Below are 21,006 nucleotides of genomic sequence, written 5' to 3' on the forward strand. Positions count from 1 at the left end.
ATTCAATAAGTCTAACTGTGAATATTACTGTGCGTATAACTATTTGAGTCTACACAATATGTACAGCAAGACATGGATCCATGAGACATCTTTTTAGGTCGGAGAACATCTGACACACTTCAGTCTCAGTATCTGAGAATAACAAGTATGGGAAGTCTGTTTGTGCTATTGTACTGTCAGCGATATGATGAAGTAAGTTGCCACATAAAGCAGTATTTGCCACTATACAGGTTTGGCCTACCATTAGCATCGTCTCGACACAATGACATAGACAGATGACAATGACAAGACAGAGCAAAAGAGGCAGCACTCATCTGATGAAGATGATTTCGTTTCATCATTGATGCCCAATAGGTCACAAGATACAGGGGAGCTGGATGGGGACCTTGCCTGTCTGTCAGACAATATGGACTTGCTTCATTCATCTCCAAACATAGAAAAGCTGTTCCTCAAACTGAACACAGGCCTGCCTGCCTGCTTCTACAGCCTGTGAGCATATTTTAACCTGTGTTGGACTGCTATTCACTGCAAAGTGAGCCAGGATAGACTTGTTAACCTTTGAAAATCAGTGTTTGCTGAAACCGAACATCAAGTTCAAAGAAAAGTGAAGGCGCTAGAACAGAACTCCTTAGTTTTGCTCAAGAAACACTACATTTAAGTCGGTTCAGTTGCCAGAAACACGACCCAGTCGTTCAGGATTTTTGTTCTGCATCTATCGATGTGACCTAGCCGTTTTTTCTAAATGTTCCATTGCCATACTGGCTGGCAATGTTCTTATCCCTTGCTTGCTAGCTAGCCAAATACGGCTAACTTACAGTCACGTCAAACAGTGCAGACGCGGGCCGATGTTTGTCAAAGAGGATGGTCGGGGGGCCGGAACATAATTATAATAATTTGTACACTGCAAATTGACCACAGTTATTTTCAATTAATAATAATTTCATACCTTGATTACATTGAGACATGATCGCATGTCAATTCTTTTCATGGGAATACTTGGTAACAGATTTCCTAAATTAAAGTAATTTTTAGCTGAAGTCTTTTTTTTAAACCAAAAAACAAATCTCCCCCATCCCCACGCTAGTTAGCAATTGCGCTAACGCTAGTTAGCAACTTCCTTTATAGGGGAGAGTGGGGTAAGTTGAGCCATTTTTTACATTCAGCATCACTCCGTCAAGGGAAATAAAGTAGTATTTCTAACAAAGACATGTAAAACTATTTCAATATGTTGTGTATCCATGGAAATAATCAGAATTCATGTAAACATGACAGTTTTGAAAACATAGCTTGTCCAAAAAAAGAGGTCTCTTGGCAAAACTTACCCCTGGGTGTGGGGTAAGTTGAGTTGCGCGACAACGTAAGTTAAGCTGCCTACACATTTATGTGCTGAATGAAATATTGTGTTATTCATGTTCATAGTTTTGAGTGTGAGTACTTTTTGAACTCTACAAATATTTTCTCTCCCACGCACTGGCCGCCTTTCATTCTAACCTGAGAGCAAACAGCCATACTGACTTTCACTGAATGAAATATTACCACTACCTTTTTAAAACCATGTCTATCTTTATTTCTCAAAAAATAAATAGAGATGCACACGAATTATGCTCCATAACATTTAATGGGTATAGCAAACAATATTTCGGCCCCCAGTGTCTTCTTCTTCTATCTTTATTTCCCAAACAAAATGCAACACAATCCAAATCGCTTTTTTGTCTTTAAAAAAATTCAAACATCTTATAATATAGGCTTAAAACCTAACCAACACTTTGTACTTTTTTAAAACACTTTTAACATTGGCCAGGCCCTGTTGTTACCTCATGTTCCAGCGATAATGCTTTGCATTACGCCTGGGAAGAAAACACTTCAACTTGCTAAATTTACAATTTGCTCAAACCATTGGCTCAACTTACCCAAAGCAAACATTTTGACTATATTAGCCCACACAGCTACAAGGATGCACATTCATGCTAAGTTCAGAAACTCATATTGAAGCTTATAGAGACCCCAACTGAAGTATAGAACAATCATAGAATTATCCACTTTGATTTAGATACAAACATCATGAAACCTTTAACACAATACATTCATTTGACTTATAGATAAAGGGCCTCATTGCCAGAATCCCAAACTATCCCTTTATGTACCTCAGCCTTGGGGCCAAACAGAGCCCGGGTGGTGTGAGACCCTCTGCTGATGTAGAGCTGCACAGGTGGCAGGAAGGAGGCCCAAACCGGTTCAGCAGTTCTATATCTGTATGGTTGTTTCCCTTCCCCAACCCTGCACCTCTCGCTCTCTCTCTCTTGCTCTCTCTTTATCCTCACCCCCTGTCTCTAATTCTCTCTTTTCCCTCCCTCCCTCTCCCTCCCTTCATCCACATGACAGCTGTGTCACCTGGCGAGCAGCCGCCACATGTTGATACGTGGGGAGCGAAACATGAAGGGAAGGGGAGTGTGAGCACCAGCTATTTTAGAAAAACAAATGTGTGCGTAAAATAACACATTGCCATAATGTTATCTGGATCCTTACCTTTAAGAAAGAGGTTTCCGGAGGGGCTAGTGGGGGCGGGGCTTGGGCGAAAACTCTGTATCAGTAGCCACGACCTTGTTTATTTTGGTCCTTTACTCTGGTCAATAGGCAGAGTTCTTAGAACTGCTCACCAGGTTCCTGAGGCTGACACCACCACGAGGCCCTGTTGGAGGGGACTCCCTCTCTGCTCTGCTCTCTGTCTCACTCACACACGTGCGTGTGCACACACACACTCTGGCAAAACATTAACAGACCTGTTAGGGAGTGTGGAGAGTGTGCTGCTATTGCAGTTAGTTTGGAGTTTCGCAATTGCAACAGCCAGTTACCATGGCTGGGTCTGATCTGAATCAAGCAGCACATGCACCGAGACAGAGCATAGAGACGGCCATTCTAAAAGGTTGACTTGAAACAGTCAGAGTCCCAAATGGCACCCTATTCCTATAAAAAGTGCACTACTTTGACCGGAGCCCTAAGGACCCTATGGGCCCTGTTAAAAGTAGGGCACACGATAGGGAATAAAAAAGGCCTCAACAATAGTCTGGTTTCTGTCTGTTTCCTCTACTTAAGTTAGTCTGAGGGTGCATCTGAAATTGAATCCCATTCCCTATATCATGCAAGATGGCACCGGCAGATAGGGCAGCTCTGCTTCTAGCTCCTAAGAAACTTTCCAGTATTTTTCTTTTGTGTTATTTCTTACGTTATTAGCCAAGGAAATGTTTTGTGTTCTTACATACAGCCAGAAAGAAGTTTTGGATATCAGAGCGGCGGTAACTCACCAGCATTACAACCGGGAATACGACGTTCCCGAATTGGATCCTTTGTTCGTAACCCCCAGGGAAATTGAACTGATTCCAGAGGCTGATTCAAAACACCGCAGACGGAGAAGAGGTATTTGGAGTCGACTTCTAGTCCGACTCAGGAGGTGCACACACTATCCACCACTTCCGAGTATACTACTCGCTAATATTCGGTCTCTGCACATTAAAGTAGACGAGCTCAGGGCGAGAATCTCCTTCCAGAAAGACATCAGGGATTGTAACATACTCCATTTCAAGGAAATATTGCTCTCTAGGGATATACTGTCTTTGTCCAGACCGGCTGGGTTCTCAGTACATCGCGCAGACAGGGATAAAGAACTCTCCGGGAAAAAGAATGGCAGGGTTGTATGTTTCATGATTAACTACTCATGGTTTGATTGTGATAGCATACAGAAACTCAAGTCCTTTTGTTCATCCGACATAGAATACCTCACAATCAAATGCCGACCTTATTACCTGTCAAGCGAATTCTCTTTGGTTATAGTCACAGCCGTGTATATTCCCCCTCAAGCTGATACAAAGGCGGCCCTCAAAGAACTTCACTGGTCTTTATGCAAACAGGAAACCACATATCCGGAGGCCGCATTTATTGTAGCTGGGGATTTTAGCAAAGGACATTTCTTGAAAACGCTACCGAACTTCTGCCAACACATTGACTGTAGCACTGGCTCTGAGAAAACATTAGACCACTGCTACTCAGCTTTTCGAAATGCTTACAAGGCCCTGCCCCACCCTCCTTGATCACAACTCCATTTTGTTCCTCCCTTCCTATAGGCAGACTCTCAAACAGGAAGTACCTGTGCTAAGGACTATTCAACGCTGGTTTGACCAATCGGAATACACGCTTAAAGATTGTTTTGATCACGTGGACCAGGATATGTTCCGGGTAACCTCTGAGAATAACATCGCCGAATACACGGATGCGGTGACTGAGTTTATCAGGAAGTGTATAGAAGATGTTATACCCACTGTGACTATTAAAATCTACCCTAACCAGAAACCGTGGATAGATGGCAGCATTCCCGCAAAACTGAAAGCGCGAAGCATTTAACTATGGCAAGGTGACTGGGAATATGGCTGAATACAAACAGTGTAGTTATTCCCTTCATAAGGCAATGAAACAGGCAAAATGTCAGTATAGAGATAAAGTACAGTCGCAATTCAACGTCTCAGACACGATAAGTATGTGGCAGGGTCCACAGACAATCACAGACTACAAAGGGAAAACCAGCCACGTCGCGGACACCAACGTCTTGCTTCCAGACAAGCTAAACACATTCTTTGACGGCTTTGAGGATATCACAGTGCCACCAACGTGGCCTGCTACCAAGGACTGTGGGCTCTCCTTCTCCATGGCTGACATGAGTAAGACATTTAAGCATGTTAACCCTCACAAGGCTGCAGGCCCAGACGGCATCCATAGCCGCGTCCTCAGAGCATGTGCAGACCAGCTGGGTGGAGTGTTTACGGACATATTCAATCTCTCCCTATCCCAGTCTGATGTTCCCACTTGTTTCAAGATGTCCACCATTGTTCCTGTACCCAAAAAAGCAAAGGTAACTGAACTAAATGACTATCGCCCCGTAGCACTCACTTCTGTCATCATGAAGTGCTTTGAGAGGCTAGTTAAGGATCATATCACCTCTGCCTCTAACTTACCTGACACTGTAGACCCACTTCAATTTGCTTACCGCCCCAATAGATCCACAGACGATGCAATTGCCATCGCACTGCCCTATCCCATCTGGACAAGAGGAATACCTATGTAAGAATGCTGTTCATTGACTATAGCCCAGCATTCAACACCATAGTACCCTCCAAGCTCATCATTAAGCTCGGGGCCCTGGTTCTGAACCCAGCCCTGTGCATCTGGGTCCTGGACTTTCTGACGGGCCGCCCCCGGGTGATGAAGGTAGGAAACAACATCCCCACTTCGCTGATCCTCAACACAGGGGCCACACAAGGGTGCGTGCTCAGCCCCCTCCTGTAGTCCCTGTTCACCCATGACTGCGTGGCCATGCACGCCTCCAAATCAATCGTCAAGTTTGCAGACGGCACAACAGTAGTAGTCCTGATTACCAACAATGCTGAGACAGCCTACAGGGAGGAGGGGAGGGCCATGGGAGTGTGGTTCCAGGAAAACAACCTCTCACTAAATGTCGACAACACAAGGAGCTGATCGTGAACTTCAGGAAACAGCAGACGGAGCACACCCCTATCCACATTGATGGGACGCAGTGGAGTAGGTGGAAAGCTTCAAGTTCCTTGGCGTACACATCACCAACGATCTGAAATGGTCCACCAACACAGACAGTGTGGTGAAGATTGGCTTGGCACCTAAAACCCTCACAAACTTTTACAAATGCACAATTGAGAGCATCCTGTCGGGCTGTATCACCGCCTGGTATGACAAATACACATCCCACAACCACAGGGCTCTCCAGAGAGTGGTGTGGTCTGCCCAACGCATCACCGGGGGGCCAACTACCTGCCCTCCAGGACACCTGCAACACCCGATGTCACAGGAAGGCCAAACAGATCATCAAGGACAACAACCAACCGAGCCACTGCCTGTTCATCCGCCCATCAGCCAGAAGGCGAGGTCAGTACAGGTGCATCAAAGCTGGAACCGAGAGACTGAAAAACAGCTTCTATCTCAAGGCCATCAGACTATTAAATAGCCATCACTAGGCAGCTTCCACCCGGTTAAATAACCCTGCAACTTTGTGGCTGCTGCCCTATACACGTAGACTTGAAATCACTGGCCACTTTAATAATGGAACACTAGTCACTTTAATATTGTTTACATATTTTTGCTTTACTCATCTCATATGTATATACTGCATTCTATTCTGCTGAATTTTAGCCCATACCACTTCAACATTGGTCATCCTATTATTTTTATATTCCTTAATTCCATTCTTTTACTTTTAGGTTTGTGTGTATTGTGTGCATTGTTGTGAATTGTTAGATATTACTTAATTGTACAAGCATTTCGCTACACTCGCAATAACTTAAGGTAAACATGTGTATGTGACCAATAACACTTGATTTGGTTTGATTAAAGTATGGGTCGCAACAGACATGTTAATGGTGGGTCGTGACGTGTCAGAGTAAATGTATAATTATTTCATTTATTACCGGAATTGATTTGGCCAAGTGCAACTGCGCTCTCTGTTCAGTGCGCTCTCTGCTTAGCAGCGGTCTATGGTCAGTTTGGCAAGTGCAAGAGTGGGAGAGGAATATGCCTGTGTGCTTCGCAATTTACCAGGTTTTTCTTGATCACTCGGGGACCCACACGCTGCAGCGCTGTCGTTCAGCAGCAGATGATGCGCTGCCAGCCACTGACTTGTAATTACCATTCGTCATCACTCACCTCTGTCATCAAATGGACTCATGCTAGCCACTGACTGAGTTCTGACCGGCTCAATCGTCATGAAACGCAAATACAGTGATGAGTTTCTCTCTCTTTCATACAAACTTTGAACAATAACGAGGAGCGCCCACAATGTGTTTTGTACAAGGAAGTGCATAATATTGAGACTCTCAAAATTAAAAAATGTATATAACAACACCTCCTGACCAAACATACACACCATGATGGTAAACCCAGGGAGTTTGTTCAGAACAAGTCAGAGTGCTTCAGGAATCAGTGCTTCGACAGTGGAAAAGTAAGTCAGCTAGCAAGGCATTGTTGTCATTTTTTAACAAAGATTAAAAGCCGAAATAAGGGAGTACTATCTCTCAGTGGTAGATGTGAGTTTCTCTTTCAAACAATCCCATGGCCTTGTACACAGCTAATAGCTAACGTTAGCCAAAGCAAGCTAGCTAGCTACTTTTGTGCAATCCTAAATAACAGTATAGATGAAGATGAAATGAAATGATTGTTGAAAACAAGTCTAGGTTGGAACTGTTGCTGTTAAAATACAATTAATAATTTTTATTCTGAACTGGAATAAACTGATTGAAGCCAGATGCTTTTTGAGGCAAACACACAGTTCTGGGTTGCTCATCTACAGCAGGAAGCGGTCTCCTGCCTGACTGAGAAAACAGTAGATGTTCTGGTCCAATTTGGCACCACATACCTATGCGAGTCAGGGTTCTCAACTCTGACAAACTAAAAAAACAAGTACAAAAACAGTCTCAATGCTGAGCATGACCTCAGTGTTACACTGTCAAAAACTGAGCCCAGAATAGACATGCTTGTTGAAAACTTCAACCAGCCACACATCTCTCATTACGACTGTGTGTGTGTGTTCTGTTATACATTTGTGTGATGTGACTAAATCAGGTTATTCCAGTTCAGAATGAAAATTATTTATTGTATTTTAACAGCAACAGTTCCAACCTAGACAGATATGTAAGAGTGTTTTAATGGGGTAAAATAAACATGAATAGATATGTATATGGGTATTTCATTGAATTGTTATTTATTTTTGTCTATATTACATTTGTTTCAGGCATACGGGCAATGAAATGTAGCGATATTTACATATAGTTGCATATTTTCCTAAGCTTGGGTCCCAGGAACACAAAGAATTTCATATTTGGGTCTCAGGCTGAAAAAGTTTAAGAACCCCTTCCCTATGTAGTGCACTACTTTTGACCGGGCCCATAAGTATCTAGTCAAAAGTAGTGCACTATGTAGGGAATAGGGTGCCATTTTGGACCAATCGGAGAATTGGTCTTTCTATTTCTTTGCCTGTGTTTTTAAACACCCCTATTGCAGAGAGAGAGGAGGAGAGAAACAGTGGAAATTAAATGAGATAAAATTAAGAGAGGTGGAAAGAGAGAAAGAGAGAGATAGAAAGAAGGTTGAGAAAAATAATGGGTATGTGAGAGAACACATTTAGAAAGGAAAGGCAGGGAAGAAAGGTACGTGAGAGAGAGGGAGAATAGAGGCCAAGGGAGAAGGGAGAGAGGATTGGCGGGGGAAAGGGTGGAGAGAGAGAGGAACGAGTGGGAAGAAAGGTGAGGGCAGAGGGAGAGGGGAAATAGAGGCCAATGAAGAGGGAGAGAACGAGACCAGAGAGAGAACGAGACCAGAGAGAGAACGAGACCAGAGAGAGAATGGGCCAGGGAGAGAATGGGCCAGGGAGTGAAAGGACCAGAGAGAGAGGCCAGGGAGCGAAGGGGCCAGGGAGCGAAGGGGCCAGAGCGAGAATTGGCCAGGGAGCGAAGGGGCCAGAGCGAGAATTGGCCAGGGAGTGAAGGGGCCAGAGAGCCCATATTTTACTAGTGACTATGGGCGTGTGGTCCAGCAGGGGTTAGTTTATTCGAGTTTTTGCTTTTATGAGGGGCTGGCTTACCCTACCTAACAAAATAAATCCCAGCCTGCAGGTTCAGACCAACCTTCTCTATTCTGCCCACGGCTACAGCCCAGACAGCAGCACACGCACACTGCTGCTCCATAAAGGACTGGATCAGTCCCCTATAAAACCACTCACACACTGTCTGGCACACATGCACACACACACACACAGGACAAGCAGTCTGTATTCTCACACCCACACACAGATGATTTGTGCATTCACTCCCCGCTGTGTACACATGCATGCGGGTAGTGAACTATACCGGATGGGTCATAAAACCACATGTACTGTATGAAGAGGATTAGCTATCTTCACTAGCATTAACCAATACTCTCATCTACCGTGTGTGTCCTACCACAGCTGGCTAATGCTGTCAGAGGATGAGGGCTTTGTCTTCAGGCGTGAAACTTGACTTTCTCTCCCCATTAAAAAAAAGAGGAGGCAGTGAGATCATTATACTAAGGAAAAAAGGGAAGCAGCAGAGAAGATAGGAGAGAAGGGGAGAGAAGACGGACATTTTAACTGTTGTCCTGACCTACAGTCACTTGTTTACTACAGTTTGAATCTATCCTTTTGATCCCTCCCCTCCAGCCTCTGATCAGCAAAAGCTATTGGTTGTACTGATGTGCCACTCAATTAATTCAACGTTCTCCATTTTAAAAAGGTATTATGCTCTTCTTGTATTAAAGTTCCACTCATCGAAACTGAACAAAAAAATAAACGCAACATGCAAAAATGTCAAAAGACTTTACTGAGTTACAGTTCATATAAGGAAATCGGTCAATTTATATTCATTTATTAGGCCCTAATCTATGGATTTCACATAAGTGGGAATACAGATATGTTGGTCACAGATACCTTAAAAACAAAGGTAGGGGCGTGGATCATAAAACCAGTCAGTACCAGGTGTGACCACCATTTGCATCAGCCAGCGCAACACACCTCCTTCGCATTGAGCAGGCTGTTGATTGTGGCCTGTGGAATGTTGTCCCACTGTACTTCAATGGCTGTGCGAATTTGTTGGATACTGGCAGGAATTGGAAAACGCTGTCGTACACGTCGGTCCAGAACTTCCCAAACATGCTCAATGGGGGACATGTCTGGTGAGTATGCAGACCATGGAAAAACTGGGAATTTGCGACATGGGGCTGTGCATTATCATGCTGAAACATGAGGTGATGGCAGCAGATGAATGGCATGTCAATGGGCATCAGGACATCGGCACGGTATCTCTGTGCATTCAATTGCCATCAATAAAATGCAATTGTATTCGTTGTCCGATCTTATGCCTGCCCATACCATAACCCCACCGCCGCCATGGGGGCAATCTGTTCACAACATTGACATCAGCAAACCGCTCACCCACACGATGCCATACACGTTGTCTACCATTTGCCCAGTACAGTTGAAACTGGGATTCATCCGTGAAGAGCAGACTTCTCCAGCGTGCCAGTGGCCATCGAACGTGAGCATTTCCCACTGAAGTCGGTTACGACACCGAATTGCAGTCAGGTCAAGACCCTGGTAAGGATGACGAGCTCGCAGATGAGCTTCCCTGAGACGGTTTATGACAGGTTGTGCAGAAATTATTTGGTGGTGCAAACCTACAGTTTCATCAGCTGTCCGGGTGGCTGGTCTCAGATGATCCCGCAGGTGAAGAAAATGACATTGGTAGAGAAATGAACATTAAATTCTCTGGCAACAGCTCTGGTGGACATTCCTGCAGTCAGAATGCCAGTTGCACACTTCCTCAATACTTGAGACATCTGTGGTATTGTGTTGTGTGACAAAACGGCACATTTTAGAGTTGCCTTTTATTGCCCCCACAAGTTGCACCTGTGTAATGATCATGCTGTTTAATCAGCTTCTTCATATGCCAAACATGTCAGGTGGATAGATTATCTTGGCAAAAGAGAAATGCTTACTAACAGGGATGTAAACACATTTTTTGGCCCAATATTTCAGAGAAATACGTTTTTTGTGCTCATGGAACATTTCTGGGATCTTTTATTTCAACTCATGAAACATGGGACCAACACTTAACATGTTGTCTTTATATATTTGTCTCAGTATATATGCGTTTCCCATGGTGATGCTTATTTAAAAGACAGGTTATACTAAACTAGCATATGGCATAAAAAAGAAATGGTCATACCATGGATCATTGAGCTATTGGATTTAGAATTTTAGAAACCTTGTAAGTATTTAACAAATATATACAAAATGTGTCCTTTACTACTATAGTCCATAGAAACGCATTGAAAACACATTCATAAATGGCAAAACGGACAGTCAAAACTAAATAATAAGGAATAAGGTTTTTAAGTGTCTGTCCTATATCCCGATATAAGAATCTTTTTGTTTTTCGGACTCAATTTTTTGTTGACACAAAACTACCCCCATACTTCCAATAATTGTTTTAACCGGTATCTGGTTCCCTTCGGATGAGTCCCTTGACACTTGTGGAGAACACCACCATGTTCGTGAGAATCTCCCCTTTCCATAGAGGCGCTACAGACGTTTTCATGAGAAAACCAATTTCTCCTGATCTGACAAACAGCGCTGTAGCTCTGCCACTTTCCCCCGCAGATGCGGAAGGCCGACATAGGCAGAGGAGGTGGATTGAGACGCAGCCCGTGCAACAACAAAAAAACGGATATCTCTAGCTCAAACTGACAGATTTTGTTGGGAATGTTTGTATTATGTTACTTAGATTGACTGGCGTGTGAGTCAATAGACTCTTAAGGATTTTAAATGGTAAATTCGTATCATTAGGCTGACAGTCATTCTAAATCTGAACCTGTGTTCTGAAGTCTAATTCCTCTCTCCAGTCCTCATACTCTTTCCACTGAGCAGAGCTGAAGGTTGGGATGGAGCCTTTCATTGCCACTGTTGCCTTCAACCTGTTTCTTTAGGGATTAGGCCTAAAACGTTTGTTAAATGGTCTGTGTCCACACAAATCAAATGACCTTTTCAGACCTAAGCCACATGTCACGACTGGCTCTGAATATGGATCAGTTTAATGCCTACATGGCCTCGTATTGTCTATCTCCACTGACTACATCTGGCTGACTCTGCTCTGAACTTTGACCCTGTGATGCGTCATCATCGGCAGTGACCCCAGAGGCAGGGTTTGAGAACACAAAAGGGCGTAACCTGATTCTCTGACCCTAATGTTACCCCCCCCCCAAATCTGCTACTGTCAATGTGGCACATCAGGGCGTCTGTGGAAATTTTCCCTCCACTAAAACCTCCACCCTCCCTTCCACAGGCAAATACAGATGCCTTTCAACATAAACAGTGTATGAATCCACATAGAAAATAGCTTGTGGACACCTTTCAATTGATCAACATTGAATGAATCTAAAGGACTCCATTGTTATTCAAAGTAGGCAGACATCTTTTACATCATGAATTTGTATTTCTCTTTTCAGTAACACAGCTGTGTCAGGCACTTCGCTCTTGACTCAGAACTTGAATGAGTCTTTGACATAGATGTTTTATAGATCAATCTTAAACACTCCTTAACGACGGAGGATAGTGCAGATACCAGTCCAAAAGAGTAGAAAAAGGATAAGGAGTACATCCACAGATGAGATGGACTCATGTTAATCAGTAGGATAGCGTTTACTGTAGTTCCCTTTTTAGAGTAATGATTTCAGCCCCAATTGTAAGAGCATCCAAATTGAACAAATACACTAGTAAGTGATGAACAATCAATCTGATTCACAACAGCCCCAACGACACCAGAGTGACAAAAGTCAAGTAAGTTGAATAGTGTTCATGTCAGTTGTGCACTTAACTGATAAATAACTTTATTGACGCTGTTAGGTGCCTCCTAAGAAGAGGTGGGTGCAGGAGTCAGGAGCAGGAGAGCAAGGAAGTCCCAGCGGCACAGTCGTTTATTATAAAGTCCCAACACAACAACAACAGGAGGGGAAACACACCCCAACGAAGTCGCCACACATAGGGAAAATCACGAAACACACGGAGGAGAAACCTCTACTCCTAATACAGTACCAACGGTACGACGACTGCGAGGGGGAAAAAACACCTGTGGCGCAAACACGCACCCCTAACAGAGCAAACACAGCAAATAATCCCGCACAAAGACTAGCAGGCAGCGGAGGTTAATAAACCCACCGGAATGAACTAATAGGACACAGGTGTAAACAAAAACAAACAAACGAAAAGGAAAAATGGATCGGTGGCAGCTAGTAGGCCGGCGGCGACGACGACCGCCGAGCACCGCCCGAACAGGGAGAGGAGCCACCTTCGGTGGAAGTTGTGACAGACGCACAACAGCACCAGAGTAACACAAGTCAAGTCAGTCAGAGACTGAGTAAGTTGGCGACATTTGAATGACTGATAAACAATGTTATTTTTATATGTTTTTAGACAACATTATTGATACACTAAAAGCACCAGAGTGACACAAGTCAAGTCGATCAGAGACTTTTCCACGTGAGCGTCTCCATGGCAACATCAGTAGTCAGTCATCCAGAGCCAGTGGCCATGGCGAGGTGACCTTGGTTGTTATTTTCCATAGAGGTCAGCTACTAAGACCGTCAGGCATGCAGTCAGAGCACTGAAACATGCCTCCCTCTCTCTCTTTTTCTCAGTCTCACAGTCTCTCACGCTCACTCTCTCACCCTCTTTATCTCTTTCTCTCTCTGTATCTCTCTCTCTTTTCCAACCCCTTCTTTTTTGACATATTCTGTGTCTCGCTTCCCCTATCTCTGTCGCCCTCTCTGTTTCTCGTCTTACTTGTAAAATGTATGCCGTCTCTCTCTCTCATGTATGCCTCTCTCTAAAATGTATGCCCCCCCCCCTCCTGTTCTGTGAGGGTGAATGGGTTCACTGGGATGTGGTTACAAGGCTGTGTGAAACTCACATTGGTTAATAATCCCCAGCTGGACCTATCTTTGCTCAGATCTTTGAAAAAATAGAGGGGGGGGGGCTATTTTAGTCTGTTTCCCAGCAGGATATCCTTTTGGACACCAAGTGTGTTTTGAAACCCTCTGCTACACCATTTAACCATGTCATGAAAGATACAATCGTGTTGGGTACAGAGAGTGTAAATATGCTACACATTATGACAATCGAAAATATATAAATCTATTTTTTTTTTAAATGTACAACAGCAGTCACTGGAAACATTAGTGAAAACACAAACAGCTAATCAAATGTTGTAATAAAAATATTGTTGTAAAATTTGGAATGCACACCACCCCACTAGGACAACACGCATGTCTTGTGTGTTACGAGACATGTTTTTTCCTAGCCACTGTGCTTCTGCCTCTGCATTGCTTGATCTTGGGGTTTAAGGCTGTGTATCTGTGAAGCACTTTGCGACCACCACTTCTGTAAAGGGGGCTTTATAAAATATATTTGATTGATTGATTGTGTTTTTGATACACAACCTCTACAGTTATCATCCTGTGACACTAGCTAGCCCAACATCCCAGTTATAAGCTACACCTCATATCATAATATAAATGATTATAACAGTAACATAATATTTTAATAACAAACAGGGGACTTCCTCAACATTAGATTAGAGATGAATTGCTTCTCAACGACCAGTAAAAAGCTTAAAGAGAACAAGCATTTCACATCATTGCACCATAATTTATGGCTGGCAATGACTAAAAACAAACACCGAAAGACGGAGTTCATAAACTCCCTGAACCTAAGTGAAATACCCAGACACCACATTAATAATGACATGAAAAGACAAATATCAAGACAATATTCGAACATACGAATAGCATCTGAATATACACCATATATACAAAAGTATGTGGACACCCGTTCAAATTAGTGGAGTTGGCTATTTCAGCCACACCCATTGCAGACAGGTGTATAAAATTGAACACACAGTCATGCAATCTCCATTGACAAACATTGAGCTCAGTGACTTTCAACGTGGCACTGTCATAGGATGCCATCTTTCCAACAAGTCAGTTCATCAAATTTCTGCCCTGCTAGAGCTGCCCCGGTCAGCTGTAAGTGCTGTTATTGTGAAGTGGTAACGTCTAGGAGCAACAACGGCACGGCCGTGAAGTGGTAGGCCACACAAGCTCAAAGACCAGGACCGCAGAGTGCTGAAGCACGTAGAGCGTAGAAATTGTCTGTCCTCGGTTGCAACACTCATTACTGAGTTCCAAACTGCCTCTGGAAGCAATATCAGCACATTAGCCGCACACAAGACCAAGATCACCATGCGCAATGCCAAGCATCGGCTGGAGTGGTGTAAAGCTTGCCGTCATTGGACTCAAGAGCAGCGGAAATGCGTTGTCTGGAGTGATGAATCACGCTTCACCATCTGGCAGTCCAACGGACGAATCTGGGTTTGGCGGATGCCGGGAGAATGCTACAAGCCCCAATGCATAGTGCCAACTGTAAAGTTTGGTTGAGAAGGAATAATGGTCTGGGGCTGTTTTTCACAGTTCGGGCTAGGCCCCTTAGTTCCAGTAAAGGGAAATCTTAACACCACAGCATACAATGACATTCTAGACGATTCTGTGTTTCCAACTTTGTGGCAACAGTTTGGGGAAGGCCCTTTCCTGTTTCAGCATTACAATGCCCCCATACTCAAAGCGAGGTCCATACAGAAATAGTTTGTCGAGATTGGTGTGGAAGAACTTGACTGGCCTACATAGAGCCCTGAGCTCAAACACCTTTGGGATGAATTGGAACGCCAACTGCTAGCCAGGCCTAATCGCCCAACCTCACTAATGCTCTTGTGGCTGAATGGAAGCAAGTCCCTGTAACAATGTTCCAACATGTAGTGGAAAGCCTTCCCAGAAGAGTGGAGGCTGTTATAGCAGCAAAGAGGGTACCAACTCCATATTAATGCTCATGATTTTGGAATGAGATGTTCAACGAGCAGATCTCCACATACTTTTGGTCATGTAGTGTATCAATAAAAGATTTATCAACTGTAGAATGTTATTGATAACTTAAAGCCATCTAATTTAATTTCTTTGTGTATCTTTTGAAAACTGTTTATTGAACACTACTCCAGTGTTCTCTCACTGGGCAGGGCAGGCAAATACATTGTCCAACCAAGCTCTTTCACTAAGGTTTCTACACTCTTCCCTGGAGTTCACTCAGTACACCGTGGAGTGACTGGAGAGACAGTGGTGTGTGTGTGTGTCTCTATTTCTGTAAGTGTGAGATGTCTGGATGTCTGAACACAAAGAGGCATGCCCTGGGAGAACACACAAACACAAACACAAACACACACACACACACACACACACACACACACACACACACACACACACACACACACACACACACACACACACACACACACACACCTTAACATATAAATGTCCATACACTGAACACTGGGAACACGTCACAATTGTACAAAATGTTCTAAACTTGTCTCAGAAAAATGAATATTCTGAATAAATTGATTAGTCTGTCTCCACTCCTCCTTCCCCACCCCCAAACACATTCACACAGAAACAAACCTGTGCGCTGTCTAATGCACTTCCTACCTTGTTGTTTGCAGGTCGTACATCTTTCAGTCCCTCTTTCTCTCTTTGTTCTTCAAAAGATGTCTATCTTCTCATGCTGGAAGTTCAAAACAAACTCTTCTCTATGCACTTCTTGTCTACGGTTGTTCTTTCAAACAAATCCAGTTCTGCCGCTCTCCTGCCAGGTCTATCTCTCAACCAGCTCCTGACAAAATAGTCACGATAAACAGAAAGTGAAAAAAAGAGAGAAAGCACAGAGAGAGCAGAGAGCACATAAAGAGCCTGTCCCTGCACACACGCTCTCTATAAGTCGTCAAAAAAACGGAGCGACCGACAGAGAGAGAAGCACTCTCCTAACAGAGGCACACTGCAATGAACATGGTTTATTTTCCACTGGCTAGCTCCCCTTGTGTGGGACTCCAACCCTGGCTCTCCTTCCTCCGCCTCCTCCTCCTCTCTTATCCTCCCCCCTCCCATCCCAGCCGCTCCAGCTCCAAGCTGCAGCCACTGAGCATGCCGAGTCAGAGCATGTGTGTCCAGCATGTGTGTATATCTGCTCGTGAACAAATGTTTATGAGCATGTACTGTAAGTGCACACTGCACTGCACGGTATGCATACATGTGCATGTATTCATGACCGCGGGAAGCAGGGTTGCTAAGGTTGCTGTAGCGTCCCCTGAAAAATAATAATAAAAACAAAAAATGTTTAACAATTTTTTTTCAATAATTTACATTTTTCACAAAAGTAGTCCACTGGGCCTTTACTAGTCCTGTATTAGCGGACTGATATATCCATCTATAACCTTCCCCCAAACAAAAATCGCAGTACCCCCACCGACAAACAATTTCCCGCGGCAATGCATATATTATCTCAAGTGCACACGTATGTATTTTATATACACCTGAGTTCTTGTATTTGCTTTAGCATGAAATATGTGCAGTAGTCATCTTCATAATATGCACTGCAGATGTGTGTACAATACGTGTCTGAATCGTTCTAAGTTTTCTTTAGGGAGAATAAGGTCTGGGTCTGCATTCCAAAGGCACCTTTATTCCCTATTGTACTACTTTTGACCAGGGTCCACGGGGCTCTGATGAAAAGTAATGCACTATACAGGAAATGGAGAGTCATTTGGGACACATCCAGGTAACGACAAACTAGTGACTATGCATTATTGGTGCAGCGCATCTTACTGCCCTTCATAGTGCCCTTAAAATATTTAATGGACTGTGACATTTATATTTTTTTGTACAGGGGGGCACTGAGTTTTTCATTTTAAAAAGCTATTCCCATGCTGCAATTGCAAAATAATACATTTCTTGTCATGTTTGATTAGATCTCTTCAATAAAACCAATATATCAAAACAGTACCTCTGTTAATCAGATTTCTTTATCAAAACCTCCCATCTCTAAACCGTCACCATATTAATCAACTGAGGAGGAAGCCAGGATGCTATTAGGTTGAGACTAAAGTGACTGACATGTGGAAACCATTTTGGTTTTATCCCACAAATCCAAAAATATAACGTGCAGTATCCTCTCTGATGACTGACCATAGTGTGTGTGTGTGTGTGTGTGTGTGTGTGTGTGTGTGTGTGTGTGTGTGTGTGTGTGTGTGTGTGTGTGTGTGTGTGTGTGTGTGTGTGTGTATACATGCTGCTGTACTTGTGTGCAAATATAGCCATAAAACTGTATTAACAAAGCTAGTTAGCAACCTCATGTTCTTGTCAAACTGTCAACAGAGTAGATAGCAAGCAACAAGATATGCCGAAAATCAGTCTAAAAACCACTTCAGGACAAATAAAAATGATCTGACCATTCAGACACAAGTTACATGGCCAGGAATCAGATTTGTATCAGACTTCAAATCACCTACGAATAAGCAAAGAGAAACAACTGACTACATCAGCCTCCACAAATCACCTGACCTCAACCCAACTGAGGTGGTTTGGGATGAGTTGGACCGCATAGTGATGGAAAAGCTGCCAACAAGTGCTCAGCATATATGGGAGCATTCCAGATGAAGCTGGTTGAGAGAATGCCAAACATGTGCAAAGCTGTCACCAAGGCAAAGGGTGGCTACTTTGAAGAATCTAAAACATATTTTGATTTGTTTAACACTTTTTTGGTTACTACATGATTCCATATGTGTTATTTTATAGTTTTGATGTCTTCACTATTATTCTACTATGTAGAAAATAGTAAAAAATAAAGAAAAACCCTTGAATGAGTAGGTGTGTACAAACTTTTGACTGTTACTATATGTATGTATACACACTTTTTTTTACTTTTTTTATGTCTGGTCTGGTCCAACTCAAGGTGTAAAAAAAAGCACCCCCCACAAATATATTCACATTACCCTCCTCTTGTACTGTAAAATAAAGTGAACACCCTCCCTCTCATTGAACACCCTCCCTCTCATAGAATGCCATCGTGGTCACTACATTTGCTGCAGCATAAGCTACAGTAATATAAGGACTGAACGTACATATAATTTATGTGTAATTTACACATCTCCATCTGGCTTTCAGGGGTCACCTTATTATTTTCTGTCGCGCGTAGACTAATGTGCGGTAGCCTATATCATAGGCTATGTATTGGATAACGGTACAATAATTTGGGGTTTTTGGGGCTTGGGCTCATAAAATGTCTTTAATGTAGGGCTCATATGATGTCTTGTCTGTGTTTCCCTCCCCCATCGTGTCCCATAGCAGTTGAGCGTCCCTTTAGAGGGGTGGGCAGAGTAGAGCAGCGCCCAGTGGTATGTATGCCAGGGGAAGCCAAGCCTCCCCAGAAAAAACATACAAAATCATTTATCTTTCGTCTTTCTGTGTTTCATACATGTCCTTCAATTCGCAAGAGGCTGAATGTATCTCACAGAAGAAAGCATCCGAGCGACTGAAACAGTGCCCCTCTGTCTCAGTATGTGTAGTGTATCTATCTGATGCTGTCTGGTCAGAATGAGTATGACATTGTTGCCGCCAGTAGCTTTGAATGCATTTGAAGCCAGCAAGCATTTGGCCTCTTTTGATAAAAAATATATAAAATGACAAAGTCATAGACCGTTTAGGCAACATGAAAGAGGAGGACGGCATTGGCGTTTCTCTACAAGTAGGGGGAGTCAATATGTTTTTTCTACTTGCACACACACACACACACACACACACACACACACACACACACACACACACACACACACACACACACACACACACACACACACACACACACACACACACACACACACACACATTAGTAGCAAGGACAGCCACATCATATTAAGCTTACGTTGATTGGACTAAATAATTGTTGGTATCATTTAGTTGAGGCTAAGCACAGGTGATTAGTTGAAGTTGAAATGCTGCTGGAATAGTGGAGGCAGCTCCTGTTTTCTTTGCGACTTGCGGTAACTCTCCGTGGTTCTGAATCAATAGTTGTTTAGTAGTCTGAAAATGTCGGAAACATTGCCTTGCTTGACCATGCTGTAGGTCATGTAACTGTTTGTTACATGCAATATGTTTTGTGGACTTCACTGAATAGATGTTGCTCTCCACTTTTGTAAAGAAACAAATGTGTGGTTGAAATTATTCTGCCACTGTCTTCTTATTGGCACGGTTTTAGGCCTGTATATCAGGGTGTCAATTCATATGCCTTATTAACAGGTTATTGAGCAAACAACGCAATTATCACAACACATACAGTAGGTTGTAATATGGCTATATTTTGGGATTGGCTTCCCTGGTGATTTTACCCACGCATCCCTACTGGCAGGGCCAAGGGTGGGTCCCATCTTGTGTGCAGCACCAGAGTGAGATTTGCACAGGTTAGCACTTTTAGTTTTGTTCTGGAGGCAGCTCTGCAGAGTGGTCATTTGTTGGCACAGCCACAAAGTCATCAAATCTGATATTAAACCTAATCCTAACCACACTGCAAATCCTAATGCCTAACCCTAACCTTAAAATGTTTACAATATGTGACCTGTTTCAAGAAACTAGGCGTATGTCGCGGGTCACTGCTTCACAGGAGAGCTGTTTGAACGTAAACTTGAATTTTTTATCAAAATGCGTTTTTGCCATCTCGAAATTTCATGTTCCTTAATAACAAACTTGTTTGCTATCTGTTAAATTACGAGCCTAGTTGGTTTAGCCAAAGATTAAGTAAAAACAACCTTCCCGCTAGCCATGATTGGATGAGATAATGAGTGGACTGGACATGCAGAGAGATGAGTTTGGATTGGTCTGCCATATAGCACACTTCTGTCTATTTGAGCTGGTCAGTATGTCTAGGTAATCCTGTCTAACGTGGCTTACATCTTCAAACTAAGGGCAACCATGGCATCCAACCGGAGACGCGTCGAACCATGAATGATGTATACGGGTAAGATAGTTTAGCTAGCTACATTTTCAGGTTTACACATTTCTAATTTTGACAGAAAGAGCCATTTGCTTGGTTCGCTATATCCTAATGTTAGCTAGCTAACACTGAACCTGGTTGGTTAGCTACCTGCAGATTCACGCAGGGTAGTAACGTCATCAGTTGTGATACATGGTTCCTTGTTTTCCTAGCTAGCTAATTTTAGCTGGCTGGCTCGCTAGCTAACGTATATGACATTATTTGTATCTTAGAGCCATTTGCTTAGCTAGCTATAGCATAATGTTAGGTAGTGTAACAGTTGTTAAAATACTTTGTGAATTTCACCAGGTTCATATATTAATATAGCATGTTGATTTGTTATTATGCATGCCTGCATCCTGGGAATAGGGGAGTGTGCACTTGAGTTTTGACCTGCGTGCTCATGTTCAAATCATTTTGATTGACTGTGAGAGGTAGGCATGATTTTTCAGTTGTCTTCAGAA

At 43.1% G+C, this 21,006-nt stretch overlaps 1 long non-coding RNA gene across 1 annotated transcript in view; it reads right to left on the reverse strand.

The window, feature by feature from the left end:
• Positions 1-16,538, reverse strand: part of LOC120057369 — a 133,657-nt gene extending 117,119 nt beyond the window's left edge. Inside the window, exon 1 of the long non-coding RNA XR_005477910.1 lies at positions 16,171-16,538. This is a non-coding gene — a long non-coding RNA (uncharacterized LOC120057369). The remainder of the gene's footprint in view (positions 1-16,170) is intronic.
• Between the last annotated feature and the right edge of the window lie 4,468 nt (positions 16,539-21,006).

This window comes from Salvelinus namaycush, chromosome 12, assembly GCF_016432855.1.
Source record: "Salvelinus namaycush isolate Seneca chromosome 12, SaNama_1.0, whole genome shotgun sequence".
Taxonomy (NCBI): Eukaryota; Metazoa; Chordata; class Actinopteri; order Salmoniformes; family Salmonidae; genus Salvelinus; species Salvelinus namaycush.